This window comes from Mercenaria mercenaria, chromosome 16, assembly GCF_021730395.1.
Source record: "Mercenaria mercenaria strain notata chromosome 16, MADL_Memer_1, whole genome shotgun sequence".
In the NCBI taxonomy this organism is placed as follows: domain Eukaryota; kingdom Metazoa; phylum Mollusca; class Bivalvia; order Venerida; family Veneridae; genus Mercenaria; species Mercenaria mercenaria.
This window is the reverse complement of record NC_069376.1, coordinates 59,992,636-59,999,129: the sequence shown is the minus strand read 5'-3', so window position 1 is coordinate 59,999,129 and position 6,494 is coordinate 59,992,636.

Below are 6,494 nucleotides of genomic sequence, written 5' to 3'. Positions count from 1 at the left end.
ATGTTGTCATTTATCACTCTTATTGATTCTTATGACGTCGTCACATGGTGACGTCGTCAACGTCATTCGTTGTTCTTTTGTATAGATCAGTTATCAGTTACTAAATTAAAGTTAGAAAAAACATAAATTGTTATTTTAAATGACATAACATTTATATATCTAAAAATAATCTTTGGACTACTTGTATTTGAAAAGAAATACGAACTGACGAAAACAAAAGTCATACAAGACTTAGTGGAAGAAAACGAATCTGTATCATGCACGTGTCTGGAATTCTTTCGTTAAAATGCACGACCCGTTTCTATCATGAAACATTTCCAAAAAATGAAAGGCGAGCCTTTTATAAGTTATTGGACACGACCATTCTAACAGGGAGGCGAATCACGTGATCGTTGTACGTCATATCGCTATTCCGCAAAGAAGAAATTATCAACAAAAATCGTCGATTCAAATCTTCAAATCAATATAAGATTTTTTTATTTCTCAACCAATTTCTATGAAATATGTTGCATGCGAAGGAGAAAACAGTATTCTATCTCCCATGTTAGTGGTTTCCTTCTAGACCGTCGCTAAATATACAAACACCCTGGAAAACCTTTTCTACTCGGTCCGATCGCATTGGCTTATCCACCAAGAAAATGTTATTTTTGACATGTATTTTATACAAATCCTGTGCCAGTGGTCATGTATTCGCAAAGAAAACTTCCAAAGTTTTCTATTTACTCGAATGAAACATATTTAATACGAAATCAGAGTATCAGTGAAAGCGAAAACGTGTATTTTGCGAATATGCTAATCCACAAAGAAAACAATTTTACGCTAATCCACCAAGTCATTTTTTCAGGAGCATGGCCGATCCAGAAACGGGTGATTTAGCTAACCTCTGTGGAACTTGTGGAAGAAGTTTTAAGTACAAAAGAAATCTATATACCCATGAGAAAGAGCATGCTGGTACTTTGCCGTTCCATTGTTGTGGAAAGTCATTCGCTTCTCGCCAAAGTCTACGACGACACAGGTAATAAGCATGTTTACACTAGTACAATTCGCACACATAATTAGTGATCGATCTGTTTGGCAACTGTTGGTATGCTTTGTTGCTACTGTCCTTCAGTTTGTAAACTACGAATCCGGGCTATATCTTATACACTTATAAATCGAATTTTATATAACTTTATAAAGCCTGAGAGCATACGATGTACAGCACCGCGCTGACGAAATCAAATGTCAAGTCTCACGGGGGATTCAAACCTATTATATAGAGTTAAATAACAATATTTCGTGTCCGATATATAGCTTACACATAAATGTATCAATTTTTCATACATGTACATGTCCGCTAGTGTTGAAAAATACCACACCATCCAGCATGCAGGATGGGCCTCGGACCTTGATAGGAATGAAATATACTTAGGAAATAAAAATATGTCTATATATTTTATCAGGTGAATAATATATGGGCGGGACTTTGGATGCGTATTAATTGAATAACGAGTGCGTAGCACGAGTGATTTAATTACTCGCATCCAAACGACCGCCCATATATTAATCGTCGATAAAATATAGAAACATGTTTATTATTTCGACTCTATTTTTGTTAAGAAGACATGTCATACTAAATGACCATATATGGTTTTTATATCATTTAAATGCTCTAAAATGCTGAAAATGAGGTCTGAATATTTTATTATAAATATGCAATAAAGAAGAAATTGAATTGGTAGAATGTAACCTATATCTCCGTAACTAATGCAGATACTGATCTGAAATTTCATTTATGTCAACAGATGGACTTGGATAATCAGTGAAGATACATATTGACTGAATTTATGACAAATTACCTCCCTTTATTTTTTATCTAAATGAATACACCTGTGACCTTAGCAGCTTCTAATGAGATTGGTTTCAAACGTTATTTATGTCTTCCATTGTAAGAAATAGTCATATTAGATAACTCTTGATTGAACATTTATCGATATGAATACTTTACTAATATATTGTTTTATAGGCTTGTACATTGTATCTTCTACATGCATATACCAATGCATGATTACCTCCCCTGATTTTAATAAAAATGGATTTATCTCGGTAAATATTTATAGAACTCATTTGAAATTTCATTATTGTCTTAAGTTGGACTGAGGCAATCAATGTAGATAGCTATGGACTGATTTTATGTCAAATTACCTCCCTTTGTTTCAAATTAAAATGGGTGTATCTCAGTAACCAATGAAGATACTGATTTGAAATGTCATTTGTGCCATCAGATGGACTCGGACAATCAGGGTAGATAACTTTTGACTGAATTTATGACGAATTACCTCACTTTATTTTATGTAAACGAATATATATCAGCAGCATCTAATGAGATTGGTTTTAAATGTTATTTAAGTCTTCCAGGGTAAAGAATAGTCATGTTAGTTCAAAAACGCAGCATTTGAGCCTAGGATCCTCGAACTTGGTATGGAAATTGGCCCTGACTAGGTCAAAAGGGAGTGTTACAAGAAAATGTTTATCCTGATGATATTTAATGTGTATGCCTATGTGCTTTATGTCAAAACTTGATCATATTATTTTGAGCAATGGTACTCAGGCGAGCGATACAGGGCCATCATGGCCCTCTTATTTTCAGTATCTCTCGTATAGAACATAGGTACTCGATTGCCAAGGACAGATTATTTTATATATTATATAATAATATATAGACGGACGCCATGAATTACGGGAATGGAAATGGATGGCTGATTTCTATCCCAGTAACGTCAGTTTTATGCGTAACCGAGCCCAAATGAATAAGTGGGCGCAGTTACACATACAACTGTCACACTGAGATATGAACCAGCTACTTCCGTTCCTGAAAATGATTGCGCTCGTGTAGCTTTCTTTATGTATTTTATAGAGTAGTATCAGGAAATAATTAATCCAGGTAATTCAGCGCCTATGATTCTTTTACTGAGTGTCTCACATATTCTATTACAGGTGCAGCGTTCTCGGAGAATTGTTTGTACCACATGTCACAAAGAATTTTCTACACAATCAGGCCTAAATGAACACGAAAGAAATGAGAAAAAAGACCAGAAATATTCATGTGACATTTGTGGACTGAAGGCAAGCAAGTACTCTGGGCTGAAGTCTCATATGGCAACACATCAAGAAGAAAAACGGAAAAGATGCCCTGTGTGTAATGCATGTTTTACATATTCAATGAGAAACTAGAGACACAAGTGACGTATACTAACAAAATAAATATAAACATAGTCTCGAGTAGCTGTAAGTACATGTAACTAATGTTTTATACGACGTATGTTTTAAACGAATATATATCAATATATCCTTAAAATATTTATCCCTGCTTTTACATTTTGTATCTCTCCATTTTAAAAACTCATTTAAATAGCAAAACCGCTTTGCAAGTCAAACTGAACGATTATGATAGCTGACTTGGTGGATTAGCGTAAGAAAAATTTTCTTGGTGGATTAGCATATTCACAAAATACACGTTTTTCCTTTCACTGATACTCTGATTACGTATTAAATACGTTTGTTTCGAGTAATTAGAAAACTTTGGAAGTTTTCTGTGCGAATACATGACCACTGGAATAGAACTTGTATAAAATACATGTCAAAAATAACATTTTCTTGGTGGATAAGCCAATGCGATCGGGCCGAGTAGAAAAGGTTTTCCAGGGTGTTTGTATATTTAGCGACGGTCTAGAAGGAAACCATTAACACGGGTGAAAGAATACTGTTTTCTCCTTCGCAAGCAATATATTTCATAGAATTTGGTTGAGAAATAAAAAACTTACATTGATTTGAAGATTTGAATCGACGATTTTTGTTGATAATTTCTTCTTTGCGGAATAGCGATATGAAGTACAACGATCACGTGATTCGCCACCCTGTCTAACGTAAAATCGTAAAATACTGATGGCTATACCTTGGTGTAGGAACGATATCAAAGTGGGGAGTGGGTGCAGTTGGGGATTGACCAGCTAAACCTGTCCTTTTTCACTGCAAATTAAAAAAAACACTATATATTTCAAAATTTGCTGCATTATGGTTATACTGATGCAGATATAATTAACACAAGTATCGTGCCAATTATGACACACGTATGAGCACCGCGAGAAAAGAGAATAATCAATCAAGGTTACTTTAAGGTTTTGTTATCATTTCTTAAGGAGGCCAAGCAAAATCATTCTAACAAATTTAGAGATGACCATTAAAGGATGCTACAAACCAAGTTTGGTGAAGATCTCTCTAAGCAGTTTCTGAGAAGAAGTTTTTTTTTATATTTTTATCTCTGGTGATCCTCAAAAGGGGCCAAGCAAAACTATCTGAACAAACCCGAGAGATCCATGAAAATACTCTACAGACCATGTTAGGTACATGTATGAACTCTAGCGACCCCTATAGGGGTCAAGTAGAATTATTTGAATATACTGAAGAGGAACCCTGAAAGGATGCTGCAGACCAAATATGATGTTAGGATAACTTAAGTGTGTAGATGATAACCCAAACTACCTAAGGAGCATTGTGACCTTAGTCACCCATAGTATAGCAAGTTGAAATCTACAAGATCTCAATTATCACTGCAAAAACTACCTTATCCACTCAGATAATAAACTGATTAAGGCAAATGTAACTTAGGCAAATTTAGCATGTAGACGAAAAACTTAAACTACCTAAGGAGCATTATGACCACAGCCACCCAAGTTACCAAGGACAAGGAGCATTGTGACCATAGTCACCCATAGTATAGCAAGTTAAAATCTACAAGATTTCAATTATCACTGCAAAAACTGCCTTATTCACTCAAATATTAAACTAATTTAGGCAAATTTAATGTAACTCGGGCATTTAGCATGTAGACGAAAAACCTAAACTACCTAAGGAGATTGTAACCACAGCCACCCAAGTTACCAAAGACAATGAACATTGCGACCATAGTCACCCATAGTATAGTAAGCTTAAATCTACATGATTTCACATATCACTGAAATAAATTTAGACTTGAATTGGATATGTGATGTTAATACACATGCTTACTCGATGTCAGTTGGAGATCCTCATCAACGCGACAGAATCCTATAAATTAAAGTATATCAAGTAGGTCACCATTTGTTACTTATAATTATAAGTAACAAATGGTGGCCTACTTGATATTCACTGACATGTTTCATTAACAACATGGAACCTAAATGGCATGGCACCTAAATGGGTGTGGTGGGTGGGATTTTGAAACCATTACATTTTCTGTTGGTTGTACACGTGACACGACAATCGAATGACCAGTGGTCACACACTAATGATTACTGGTACGGAAAATGCCGAGTGTATCCAAATATGAAACTTAGATTGGTAACCTTGGATACACACCAAGCTTGATGCGCCAAAATAAATATTATTATTTATTAATAAGATAATAAGAATTATTATTATTATTATTAATATTATTGTTATAATCATCATCATCATCATCATCATCATCATTCCTTAATACTATTATTACTATAATATGTCTTTTGCCACACACAATAGAGAAAGTCAATTATTATTATCATCATCATCATCATCATCAGTATCATCAGCATCATCATCATCGTTTATTATTACTATTATTACTATATTAACTATATAAGATAGAACAGATTGGGTGAACAACTTTAGCATTGTTTGGTGCAAAAAAGGGGGCCAACTTCATACCCAAGTGTTCTAGTGCAACAGACATGAAAAACCTTAAGTGTTGTATGAGACCAGAAACTGGAAAACTCTACTTACATTATTATTATTATTATTATTATTATTATTATTACTACTACTATTATTATTATTATCATCATCATTAGCAGCAGCATATATTATTACTATTATTATTATTATCACCATCATCATCATCATCATCATCATCATAATCATCATTTATTCTTATTATTATTACTATATTAATATGTTATTTGCCACACACAATACAGAAAGTCTACATCACTGTTTTTTGGCACCTGCCCAGTGTCAGGCTAGGTAGAACAGATTGGATGAACAACTTCAGCATTGTGTGATGCAAAAAGGGGGTACAACTTCATTCCCAAGTGTTTTAGTGCAACAAACATGGAAAACCTTAAGTGTTGTATGGGGTCAGAAACTGGAAAACTCTACTTATATTATTATTATTATTATTATTATTATTATTACTACTATCATCACCATCATCATTTATTATTACTATTATTACCATATTAATATGTCTTTTTCCACACACAATACGGAAAGTCTACATCACTGTTTTCTGGCACCTGCCCAGTGTCAGGCTAGGTAGAACAGATTGGATGAACAACTTTAGCATTGTATGGTGCGAAAAGGGGGTGCAACTTCATTCCCAAGTGTTTCAGTGCAACAGATATGGAAAACCTTAAGTGCTGTATGGGGCCAAAATCTGGAAAACTGTACTTATTCAATTATTCTTATTATGATTACAATTATCATCATCATCATCATCA